Source organism: Callospermophilus lateralis, chromosome 19 (assembly GCF_048772815.1).
Source record: "Callospermophilus lateralis isolate mCalLat2 chromosome 19, mCalLat2.hap1, whole genome shotgun sequence".
In the NCBI taxonomy this organism is placed as follows: domain Eukaryota; kingdom Metazoa; phylum Chordata; class Mammalia; order Rodentia; family Sciuridae; genus Callospermophilus; species Callospermophilus lateralis.
The window spans coordinates 35,948,331-35,961,491 of record NC_135323.1 but is presented as its reverse complement, the minus strand read 5'-3'; the positions used below and the strand labels follow the sequence as shown (position 1 = coordinate 35,961,491).

The 13,161-nt window shown below is 41.5% G+C and overlaps 1 long non-coding RNA gene across 1 annotated transcript; it reads left to right on the top strand.

Moving 5' to 3' along the window:
* Positions 1-518: 518 nt before the first annotated feature.
* Positions 519-3,041, top strand: LOC143385364 (uncharacterized). The gene is made up of 2 exons (XR_013089459.1): positions 519-601; positions 2,693-3,041. It is a non-coding gene; the product is annotated as an uncharacterized LOC143385364 (long non-coding RNA).
* Positions 3,042-13,161: the final 10,120 nt, after the last annotated feature.

Sequence of the window (13,161 nt, the reverse complement as noted above, 5' to 3'; positions counted from 1 at the left end):
TCTAGGGAAAGAAGGGTGACCTTTTGGCAGCTCACCGAAGTCCACGCTGTCACCAAGTGGTCCGTGCACGCACCTCCAGGGGACGGTGGGCTCTGACGAGGCGAGCTGCGGGAGGAGACAGAGTCAGTGAGAAAACAAACTTGCTTGTGGCTGCCGGACCCACTACCTGTGGCGTCCCCTAGCCGAGTCGGACAGCACCCTGACACTTTGATGTCCGACTGAGTCCCGAGGGACCCACACTACACCTGCCTGGTGCCCAACTGCCTCTGCAGCAAGTGGGTGCCGGCCACCCTGGTACTCCACACAGTCCCGGACCGAAGGCACACCTCAGCGAGGTGTGGGAGTACCCAGTCCCCGGCTCAATAGATACAACTTAAGGTCCGGAAATGCGCACATCCGAGCCCGACCCGTCAAATATCATGTAAGAGCCCCCAACCACGAGGGGGAACTGGACTACAACTCCCAGAAGGCTCCGCGGCTGGGTGCTTCCGCCCCCCCTTGATGCACTTCCGGCCACCGTGCAGAGCGGCCTGGACGGGCCAGACGTGGCACTGTGTCCTGTCTGGAAGATGCTTTCGTGGCACCCGTGGACCCTAAGGCTGTAGGTGAACGCACCCCCTCCCATGTTCTCCTCTAGCCTGTCTTCCCTCTCGTGGCTCCCTCGTGGATCTGATCTAACCTCGGCCCTGCGCCATCTTGTGGAGTGAGCGATGGCTGCCCACCGAACTCCAAAGCCTGGCCAGGGACTAGTGCCAGGCCACGCACCCAAAGAATATTAGACCTCTCCTCAGTCCTCGTGACAACACCAAAATGGGTGTCCTGAGCCCCATCGCATGGATGAGGAATCGGAGGCAGCCTAACTCCATAAGCACCCTGAAGGAATGCTTGAAAAAAGTGTCAGGTTTCAGGGGATCCTCCTGTAAAAACTATGGCCCTAAAAGTTAGGACGTAGGAGAGACTGGAGGTAGGAAGGGACTAGCCAGAGCCCGGGTGAAAATTACTCTGGCCGACTACAGCTGCAGTTGGCCCAGAAAACTCGGGGAAGTTCTTATTTACAGTAAGCAGCCCACAAAGCACAGCTGCCCTCCCTTCTAATGACCCAGAAAACTAACTTTTATAACTTCTTATGTATGATTTTTGCAACCGTCAGCCCTGAACTACCAGGAGTTGAACAATAAGTGACAGCTTCCTTAAGGAACCAACCAGAGAACGCCAAATATGCAGCCCTAACCAGCCACCATTTTTTTAACCTGTTTTTGAACATTTATTTAAAAGATGATTTCTATTGTTTGTATGGCCTACTTCTAATTAGCCTCCTCCAACTTCCCTGGGCCAGTGCCTGTAATCAGAGCATACTTGAAGCTTTCCTCCTGCCTTTGAGTCTGCCAAAACACTATGATTCCCTCGCTATGGCAAGCTTTGAAAAAATAGCCTTTGCCTGTTCTACTTTGGATGATTATAAAATAATTTTATAATTATTTTTATAAAAATAAAAAATAATTTTATTTCCACAGATAAAATTAAGGATATTGTTATGTAGATATTGTTATGGCCAGCTTATTAGCTACTACCTTTGTGCAGTTTTCCTATCATTTTCTATTAAAATTATTCAAGATTCACATAGTTATGGTAAAAGAAATTTGAAGTTTAAAATAACGCTTTTTTTGTGCTTGTCCACTTATACCTCTGAAATTATTAAATCTTAAAACTTTGGTATTTCCTGCATTACACAACAGTGTCAGTAAGTTGGAGTTCTTGTTTTACAATGTTATTAGGATTGATAAGGGACAGGTGTGAATTATGGGAATGTGAGGTTAAGGAAATAATTCTATAAAATGGGACCATTTTGCTGCCTCCCATATGCTTTCTTTTCCAAGAAGCAATTTACCTGCATCCCTGCCAGCTTAAGTGGACAGGATATGTCACATTCCTCAGCAAACTACCTGTTATTTGTAGGAGTAATGCAGGCCTGAAATGTCATTAAAAGGACCACAGGTTAGCCTGAAGAAGGATACTTTTGTGACGCTAGATCCTAGATTTCAGGGAGCTAAAGATAATTCCTCATAACCATAAAATCTGTCAAGACTTTATGGTTAAGAATCCAACTAGAACCAGTCAGCATGGGCCAAAGTGATCTAGAGTTGTCATGGCAGTGGGGACTTGAAAGCCTGAAGTTATCCTGCTGTCAGTCAAAACTCAAGTAATAAATTTGATGACTGTCTGGAAATGGAACTGGGATTCCCCAATAAAACTGTCCCTCTCCAGAGAGGACCCAATCTCTCCCTTGAGAGTGTCCCCTTTCCTTTTTCCAGACATCTCATGTCTGTTACTCTAAGCAACATGTCTGAAATCTTTCTGACTTGATCTCAAGATCTAGGGTTCATAGGGGGACTTTTGTGCTATCTTAGTTTTCCAGAAGGGCCCAACCCTATAACAGCATTACCCATAGAGTTTAAATAAATATGATTGTTTGGGGCTTAAATAGATATTCCTTATAATGTCATGTATCATGTGTGGTGGGGCAATGAATGTCTTCATATCTCCACTATTTGGGGCTAAAATGGCTTTTTTTTTTTTTTTAACCTGGTGTGGATAATTTTGTAGAATGGGGTAAAAATATCTCAGCCATTTGGGAGTTTGCTAAGCTATTTTACCTCATTGGTTAGATTAATTTTCTCTTCTTTCTTTTCAGGGTACCAGTCAGTGTGGGATAAGATTCAGAGAGCCAAAGTTCCCAGATATTGTCTGTTTGGAGAATGCTCATTTGCTTGGTCTAGATTGTTTGTGTTTTGATTTCCCTCTTCTTATATTCACATCACCTGAGGGTCTTCTGAGACATATACTAGGTGGCTAAATGACTTACGAATATTATTCCATGACTAAGAAGGGGTCAGTGTGCTATTGTAACACAGCATGGCCTGCACATGTGTTAGACTCCGGTGATAGATGGTCTCTTAACAATTACTTATTATCATACAATTTTACATTTGGGGTCATTTTATAAAAGATCAAATAAATGGGATGGAATCCCTTACATACAAGTTTTCATGCTATTGTATAATGAAAAGTCTAAAAAAGGATGAAATAAGTCGATAGCACAGAATGGAAGGGGAAACTTTATTCCCCTCCTGGACAAAGCAAAAAAAAAAAAAAAAAACTCAGGATGAGAGAGAAAATTAAAAAATTAATATTTTGGATTTTCCAAATCTACCCCCAGCTAGTATAGACGCTATTGTACCACCAAGGAGGATAAAGGAGCCATTGGAGCTGGGCCTCCTCCATAATAAGCAAATAAGGCAAAACCAGTTTCTCTCTGTAAGACCCAACCAGGCACTCAGTTTGGCCTGGGAGCAAGACAATATTCCCTAAGGCAGTGTCTACTTGGAGGTGTAGATCAGGGTGGTCCGCCAAGAGGACATTACTGGTCCATTCTCAATATCAGATTTCCTGAGCTGGAAAAGCTGTTATTCACCGTAGAGAGAGGATCCACAGAAAATGACCTGTTTGTCCCTGCTTTTGCTGTACACTGTTCTACTTGGGCAGACATCTAAGCTCTTTTGAATATTCTGCTAACTACAGGTGATAAAATCCTAATGATAGACAAGGAATGGCATCTCCATCAAGAAGATCCTACAAAGTCCCTTGCTCCTGCTGTTCCATTATTGACAACTAATTGGAACCCAAATCATGTGGAAATGATGGGTCAATTAGATCCTTATAAGTGGTTCATCTTGACAGGATTAAAGAAGGGGGTGCCTAAGCAGATAATTTTGAACAGAATACAAGGAATCCAGTAAAAGGCAAATGAAGACCCTTCAGAATGCTTAGAATCTATCAAGCACAATGAAAGTGCATGGACACTGATCCAGAATCCCCAGAGAATATGAGGATGGTTAACATGACATTATAGGGCAAAATATCCTCAATATTCATAAAAAAAAAACTTCAGGGGTTGGGATTGGGGTTCAGTGGTAGACAGCTTGCCTCGCAAGTGTGAGGCACTGGGTTCAATCCTCAGCAGCACCACATATAAATAAATAAATAAATGGATAGATAAGTAAATGAAATAAAGGTATTATGTCCATCTAAACAAAAAATAAATATTTTTTAAAAAACACTTTAAACCAGGCACGGTGGGGCACACCTGTAATCCCAGCAGCTTGGGAGGTTGAGGCAGGAAGAACGTGAGTTCAAAGCCAGCCTCAGCAAAAGCAAGACACTAAGCAATTCAGTGAGACCCTGTCTCCATATAAAATACAAAAGAGGGCTGGGGATGTGGCTCAGTGGTCAAGTGCACCTAAGTACCAAAAAAAAAAAAAAAATACACAAACAAAACTTCAAAAGCTGGGAGGGGTGTAGGAATGAATCCATCCCAATTGGTGGATATTGCTTTTTAAATATATAATGTAAGAGAAACAGAAAAAGGATGAGCAGGCTACAGTTTTGTGGCACAATAGGAGAGACATAAGAAAAGGAAGGAGAAATAGATCGGGTAAACATGGAAATGTGAACCTGTAGGAGGACCTGTGTGCATACTGCAGGGAAGAGGGACATTGGAAACATGACTGTCCACAATTCAAGAAAGGGAATGGGGGAAGAGAAGGAAAAGCACATAGAGATGATGAAACAGGACTGTGATTCAAATGAGGAATAAGGAGGCCCAAAGAGTCCCCTTAATCTCTGAGAGCCAATCAAGATTGCCCCAGGTAAATTTTTGACAGTGGGAAGTCAAATTACAAAATTTTTTTTGGACACAGGCATTACCTTTCCTATTATTAACACTAAGGTAACTCAATTCAGCAAAAGGACCATGTCTATTACAAGAGTAAGAGGAGAAATACAGAAAAAACCCTTAATCTAACTATGGAGTGTCAGCTTGGAGACTGAAAATTCAACATAGTTTCCTTTACACACCAAAGCACCCAATTCCATTTGAGATGCGACTTAACAAACTGGATGCTCAAAAAACTTCACCTCTGAAAATAATATTTTTATTCATAAAAATGAGCATAGATTTGTTCAGGACTTGAGAGCCTTCATGTCTCCTTCAGAATGTTCATCCTGCTGTGCCAAATCCTTATACTTACTGTCATCCCCATGGATCATGGATGGTTTTCAGTATTGGACTTTAAATATGCTTTCTTTTGTATCCCACTGGCAGAAAAAGCCCAATTACTATTTACTTTTGGATGGTGAGATCCATTGTTGAAAACCACCTTCCAATAGTGCTGGACTTTATTTTATCAGGGTTTCAAAAATTCTCCCACCATCTTTTGTAAGATTTTAGCCAACAACTTGAGAGTTCAGCAATTGGAAGAAGGGATCTTGCCTCAATATGTCAATGATTTGCTGATTTCAAGCCCCACAATTAAAAAAAAAAAAATCAGTCTAACACCACTTTGATACTACATCACCTGGCACACTGTAGATATAAAGTGCCACCCCATAACACTCAGATTTGTAAGCAGAGAGTCAATTCCCTCAAGTTTCAGTTAAAACAGGAAAACATAGCCAGGTACAGTGGCACAGGTCTGGAACCTGGGACACAAAGAGGCTGAGGCAGGAGGATCACAAGTTCAAGGACAACCGAAGCAACTTAGGGAGGTCCTAAGCAACTTAGTGAGATCCTGTTTCAAAATTTAAAAAAGAAAGAAAGAAATTTAAAGGGCTGGGGATGGGGCTCAATGGTAAAAGTGTCCCTGGGTTCAATCTCTAGTGCCAAAAACAAAACAACAAAAGGGAAAACAGTCCAACTGGAAAGAAGTCATTGCCAATATTCAAGCTCCTGTAACTGGGGTCAACTGTGAGGGTTTCTAAGTTTGACAAGGTTCTGCTGAATTAGGGTTCCCAAAGTTTGGACTCATAGTCAAACCTCTTTATGAAGTCCTAAAAGGGTTATATTCAGGACCTCTATTTTGAACAGCTGAACATGTCGATGAGCATTTAACACTTTTAAAGAAAAATTGTGAGCACCATCCTTGGGGTTACCTAACCCTCAAAAGCCTTTCAAGTTGTTCATCCATGAAAAGCAGAACATAAGTCTCCTTCAGATTCTCAGAGAAACCCCTCAGCCTATAGCTAATTTCTCTAAATAATTGGAACAGACAGCCAAAGGTTGGCCATCCTGCCTTCAAGCATTTGCATCCACTTGTGATATCTTAAAAAGGCAGAAGAGGTCACCTCAGCATAGTCATTTAGTGTTTGTGCCTCACCGAGCATAAACTTCATTAAGGAAAAAAGATTATTGGCTAATGGCAGGTCCAATGGACAAATATCAGACTATTTTGCTGGACAATCCAAATATTGCCTTGCAAACCAACACAGCCCTAAATCCAGCCTCATAATGAAAACTGACTCTGATCTGGAAAGTTACTGCATAGAAATTCTCTGTGCAGTCTAATTGCTACAGACTGAACTTGTCAGATCAACTGTTGGAGTTGGTGACTGGTAGCTATACATGGATGGAGCAGCTGCTGCTGAGCTGTGTGTGCTGTAGTGACACTAGACACGGTTATAGACGCCCCTGCCCTCCAGCCAGCACCTCTGCACAAAGGGCTGAACTGATCACACTCACTGGGGCTTTACAGCTGTCACAAGAGAAACAAGTAAATATCTATACTGATTTCAGATACCCTTTGATGACAGTGCATGCACGTGGAAATATTTGGAAAAAAAGATTATTAACTTCAGGAAACAAGGACATCAAACATCCTAGGGAAACACTGGCCCTATTTGAGGCAGTTGCTTTGCCTGTTCTGTTATACTCTGCCCAGGGCACCAAGACTAACACCCAGAGAAAGGAAACCAGAAAGCTGACTGAGCCTCTAGACAAGCTGCTAGAGAAGCAGCTTACTGGGGATTTGATACCTCATTTAACTTGTCTAAATTCAAGCATCATTACACAGGATGTGGAATGAGCCCAAGGATAGGGTTTCAGTCAGGCATGGTGGTGCACACCTATAATCCCAGAGGCTCAGGAGGCTGAGGCAGGAAGATCGCAAGTTCAAAGCCAGCCTCAGCAAAGGGGAGGTACTAAGCAGCTCGATGAGACCCTGTCTTTAAATAAAATAAAAAAATAGGGCTGGGGATGTGGCTTAGTCGTTTAGTCCCCTGAGTTCAATCCCAGGTACCCCGCCCCCAAAAAAACCTATCATTAAGAATAAGGTTTCAGTGATACAGACTTACAAAACTTAGTGAACATAGGATGATTTTACTCCCTGAAGTCCTGGTGTATCCAATTTTTAAAGCACCTGCATGCTGGCAGAGGCGCACTGGCAGATTTTATACTGCCTTACCTGAAAGACCATGCCTTCAAAAGACTCTTCAAAGGCTTCTACAAGGATTCCATTTGTATGCTTAAAAGAATCCAAAACTGAACAGAACCTACCTCAAATATTGGCAATAAAAAAGGTTTATAATATAATTGTACCTTTAAAGACTGGCAAATAGGTTTTACCTGGATGCCAAAAAACAGGAGATTTAAAATTTGAATCAGTATTTGTAGACACTTTCTTATGCTGGGAAAAAGTTCGCCTACTAGAACTGAGAAAACAACTGATATAATTTAATTCTTGCTTGAGGAAATTATTCCCAGGTTTGGACAGCTGAACTCTATTCAAAGTGATAATGGGATGTCATTTGTTTACAAGGTCACCCAGAGGGTGAGTAAAGCTTTACAAATAACCTGGGAACTAGCTGCATTTGTCCTGGAAACCACAGTCCACTGGGAAGATGGAGAAAATGAATCATGCTTTTTTTTTAAAAAATAAAGAAAGAAAGAAAGAAAGCTGGCTAAGCTTTGTCAGGAGATTCCTTTAACATGGATTAAGTTTTGCCTATTGCTCTGCTCCAAATTATGGTAGCACTCTGCAGTGGGTATAAGTTAATGCCCAGCCTTCAGAGTATCTGGGACTATAGACGGGTTCCACCACACTCAGTTTGTTCATGACTTTAAAAATAAAATTGAGGGCTGGGGATGTGGCTCAAGCGGTAGCGCGCTCGCCTGGCATGCGTGCGGCCCAGGTTCTATCCTCAGTACCACATACAAAGATGTTGTGTCCGCCAAAAATATTTTTAAAAATAATAAAAATTTTTAAAAAATAAAATAAAATTGATACGGGCACAATTGTACATTCCAGTAATCCCAGTTACCCAGGAGGCTGAGTCAGGAGGATTGCAAGGTTGAGGCCAGCCTGGGTAACTTATCCAGACCCTATCTCAAAATAAGAACTAAAAGGAACTTGGGGTGCAGCTGAGTGGTAGAATGTTTGTCTGGTATATATAAGGCCTGGGTTCAATCCCTAACACTAAAAATTAAACAGAAAAGAAATGTTCAAAATTCATAGGAGGCAAATGATAAAAACATCTGAATGACAAAAAGGGAGACCCGCCATATTCTTGATTAGATGATTTAATATCCTGAAGGCATCTTTCCTCTCTAGGGTAATCAATACATTTAGCATGAGCTCAATAAAAATACCATTAGCTTTTTTTTTAACCTCTTAAGTATGAAACAAGTTGATTATAATTTGGAAAAAAATAAGAATAGCCCTATAACTCTTGAAAGAGCAGCTTTGCATATCTACGCCTCTATCACTAAAAGAGGACACTGACTTGTTGGTAGGCACATACCACAGCAGAGCAGGGGGTGGGGGAAATCCAGAAACAGACACAGAACCAATTACAGATGCAAAGCAACTATATAATAAAGATAGCATCTCAAACCAGTGAGATAAAGGAGTTTCTAATATAGGATCCTGGGAAAACTGGCTGGCCTCATGGAAACAGATCAAATTAAATCCATTGTCCATGCCATACATCTACTATATTTTAAATGAACTAATGATTTAAATGTAAAATTTTTAAAAATGAAACCACGCAAATGTTAGAAGAGAAAATGGAAAAATTCCTCCACAACTGGGAATGGGGAAAACTTTCCTAATGATGTCTCAGAATTAACACACAATAGGGAGGAGATTAATAAATTTGCCTACATAAAAGTAGAAAACAAAACATTTACATAATGAAAGATACCAAGACCATTTTCCTTATTTGGGAAAATCTTTGAGATATATGTCATAGACAAAGGATAATAATGCCTAATACATAAAGACCTCCTAAAATTGGAGAAGAAAAAGATGAATACCTTGTAGAAAAATGAGCCCTAGGTATGAACAGGCAGTTCACTTAAAAAGAAAAGCAAATTCCCTTAAATGTATGAAAAGTTGCTCACTCTCATTCAATTTAAGAAAGATAACACTTAACAACATTCACACAAAAAAATGACACTAGAAGATCAGGTATATATTATTCTGAAAACTAGTATATAAAAAAGAAAAAACACTTATCTCTTCTTATGTAAATGATATTTCCAAGTAACCAAATAAAAAATAAGGGGAACCAATAAATTGAAGCTTGATTATAAATAGAATATTTATCATTTGCAATTCTTAGTGAACCATTAGGCAATGATCACCAGTGACTCCTGACATCTTTCTAATAAGAAAACCAGACATTCTGTTCATCTATAAGGCTATCGATGACACTACCTACAAGCCACCTTGAAAAAACAACTGAAGTCTGACTAAGTCTCTGGATGAGATTCCTAAATTACAGAAAATACAAGGAGCACCAGAAAAATACATCAAATGATCCGACAATGAGACCTGTGCAAAATCAAGACTGTGGGGAATTAAGCAGTTTCTCCAACAAATAAAAACAGAGATCAGGGGAGGAAAGAGATACAGAACAGACTTCTTCATAAAAAGAGAATTAAGGAACATAATAATCATTAGCTTTACGTATGTGTTCTCTAGATATACAATTAATATTGCTCCGTTTCCAGTTCATATGCTTTCTTTTGTCTTAACTGTGCTTGCTCGCACGCTTGTGCTTTCTCCCTCTCCCACTCCCCAACCCTCTCTCGATGAAACCCAGGGCCTTGTCTGTGCTAAGCACATGCTCTACCACTGAACCATACCCCCCGACATACTATGTGTTGTTCGAGCCAAGCTCTGTTTCGGGTCTCTTCTGGAACAAAAATAGAGGAATACTTGCATTTTATCAGGGACTATGTCCTAGGAAGACCCTTAAAGTTATATTCAGAATAAGACCCAGCCTTTGACCTTTGACAGTACTAGCTCCAAGATGGCAGCACAATGCCCCTGGCCCTCATCCTCTTCCTTAGTCTCTGTTACATAGGTGGAGGCAGTGTCGAGGTTCAAGCAGGTGCACTACTCAGGTAGGTGGGGGGGGAGAAAGGTGGCCTTCTCCAACTTGGGAGACCCAGAATGTTCCTGAGGCCTCCTAAATCTCCTTCCTTTGTTTTTCCTTGTGGAGTTGAGGGTACACAGTTGTTCCCTCTGAAAATCCAACTTCCCTGACCCATCACCTCATCACTGCTCATCCAAATTCATTTTCATTTCAAACAGAAAAAGGATTATGGCTATTTACTGAAGAAGGTCTTCCATTTAAATTGGCATCTCCAATTCCCTTCTCTCCCTGTGGGTTTTCTAATAGACCCAACCTGATCTTTTCTTAAAATTGGGAGTCATCTCGCCACAAAGCCATGAAAAGATAATTTCGGCTTTACTATAAATTACTGCAAATTCTGAACCTGCTTGGAATGCCTGCCCATGCCTTGAACTCACCCATGCCTGGCTCTCTGACCAGATAGCAGTCCCCTCTGAAATTTTAGTGACACCTCACAAATCTTGGCCTTCCCTGGCCAGACAACGACCCTCTCTGAGGCTCTAATGGTCCTCATAAATTCTGATGTTGGGGCCAGCAAAAAATGTAAACTACCATTAATGTGATGCTTGTCAGAGTTTTGTTATCTGTAACCCCCCTTTGTGTAACTTTCTGGGCTATAAAGCTGGGCTGTAGGAAAGGTGGGGGGCTGTCTTGTTCCCGCTGTTTGGGGAGGGAAAGGCAGCCTGGCAGGTCGAAATAATAAGCTTGTTTTAATTTGATTTTAATTGGAGTCAGTGGTCTTTTCTTGCGTCCTGGTCTAACATTTTCACCTTCTTTAGATAGGTCTATAATCTACACCAAGGTTCATTTTATTAAAAAAGGAACAATAAGACTCCTGAGAAACCCCAGTATAAACTGTGAGTCTGTGAAGGAAGTACCACAAAATGAGAAAAGAGAGCTGGTTTTGTGGGCATAACAACAACAAAGGTAAAGTCAAAGACATGAGAAGGAGAATCAGAATTTACTTAGCACTTACTGTATGCTAAGTACTATCACATATATGATTCAAATAAATTATTTCAACAGTCAACGGAATAGCTATTATAATGTCATTCTCATTTTACAAGTGCATAAACTGAGGCTCAGAGAGCCTAAGCACTAAGCCTAAGCAGATCCTGAGATGTAGGAGAAACTCAAAGAGGCAACTTGTTCCAATCTTTCAGATTGGAAGTCGCAGCTGGAACTTGACTTGATCATCCTGTTCTGAAATATTCTCTAACCAGATTCATGTCTTGATTTCCCCCAAAATAGAAGCTATGGAGGCCCCAAGGCCTACTGGCTGCCAGTATATTGTATTCCACCAAGTTCTTACCTCATAAGGCAGCCCCAGTCTCCTCCTCTGGAGAGCACCTTTCTCTCTTCTGTAAATCACACCTCCATACACTTTGTCCCCTCAGAGTAGACCCAAGAACTTCTAACTTTTGTACCTGGGGAAAGAGAGTTTAGCTTATTCTGTAGGCTTGTGTCCAGATGGGGACTAGAACTTCTATTCCTGCACTATTTCCTCTGCATACCTTATCTCAGTCTTGGAGGAGGACAACGAAGAATGACAAGAAACTTTGGGGATGCTCAGCTGTCCTAGATTGAGGATGACACTCTTGCCTTCAGAGGCTAGAGTAAGATAGTGCCCAGGAAACACAAGCCCAAACTCCACACCCTAACTTGAGAAAGCAGATAAGACACGCAGCCAATGCTAAACTAGGTCTTCACATTTTTTTAAACTTTCAGAAACATTCTAGAGCTGTTCTGTGGTTCTTCAAGGCTGTTTTCTTCCTGTTCAGGGTGACAATTGACTTTTAATAGATAAATTTACATTTCATGTCAATGCACAGATGAGTGTGGGGTCTGATGGGTTTTGGCTAACACATGCATCCATGTAACTAGAGCCCAGTCAGCATGTAGACTTGCCCATCATTTCAGTAATTTCCCTCATGTCTCCTTTGTTACCTCCTCACCCTCCCTTGACTACAGTGTGAAAAGTCCTGTCACCTTCTGGAACACCTAAGCCTTCTGGGACTCTCCCCACCAGTGACTCTGAGCAAACCATTTATACATCATACCTTTGGGCCCCCAAGAAATGGCAGTCACTGGCTCCACCCTGGAGTCAGTTGCCTGAAGATGTGAGTGAGTAACTCTGCCCTCCATTTTTCTGGTTGTCACCACGAAGTCACCCAGGGACAAGAGGCAAGTGGACTGTTTCACTTCTAAACTTTCCACAAAGCTCTTTTTCCTTCTCTTTCTTGTTCCCTGAAACCCCAAGCTCAGTTTCTCCATGGCTAAAATTGGTGACAACCCTGATAGAGAAGGTGAAGATGCGTGTAATTACCTTAGCAACAGAACATGCTGTGCCTGTGAGTCACATAACCTCATCCCCATAGCAACACAGAATCACCGTCCTTTGGAGCCCAGTGACAACAGCACCCACTTAGTCCAACCTCTTGGATTAAAACAGAAACAGAAACAAAAAGAGTCACAGCTCAGAGAGCTTTCATTACCTTATACATATTCTTTGTTTGGAAACACAATGGAAGGTTGATATAAATAGGTTAAGCAGGGGAGTGTCTGTTTTGGCTGCTTTTTTGTAGGCTGAATTAAGTCCAGGCTTTGTTATTATTAGGGACAAAGGAGAAATTTTTGATGGATGGTAGAAGAGCAAGCCTGCAGGGTATGAATACAGAGCTGTTAACACTGGAGACCACAGAGCCCCAGCAAGAAATCTCATTCATTTGTCTCTTAATGAGTCTTCAGAAGTGAGATTGCATCATCCTCTGCTTTTTGAGGCTGATATGGAAGGAATGCCCTCCCTTTATCAGCTGGAGTTGCAGATTATAATACGAAGATATTGTCTCTGTAGTCAAAGCACCAACTCCTAGCAGCTCTCCAGGCAGAGGGTAACAATATGAAATGTAC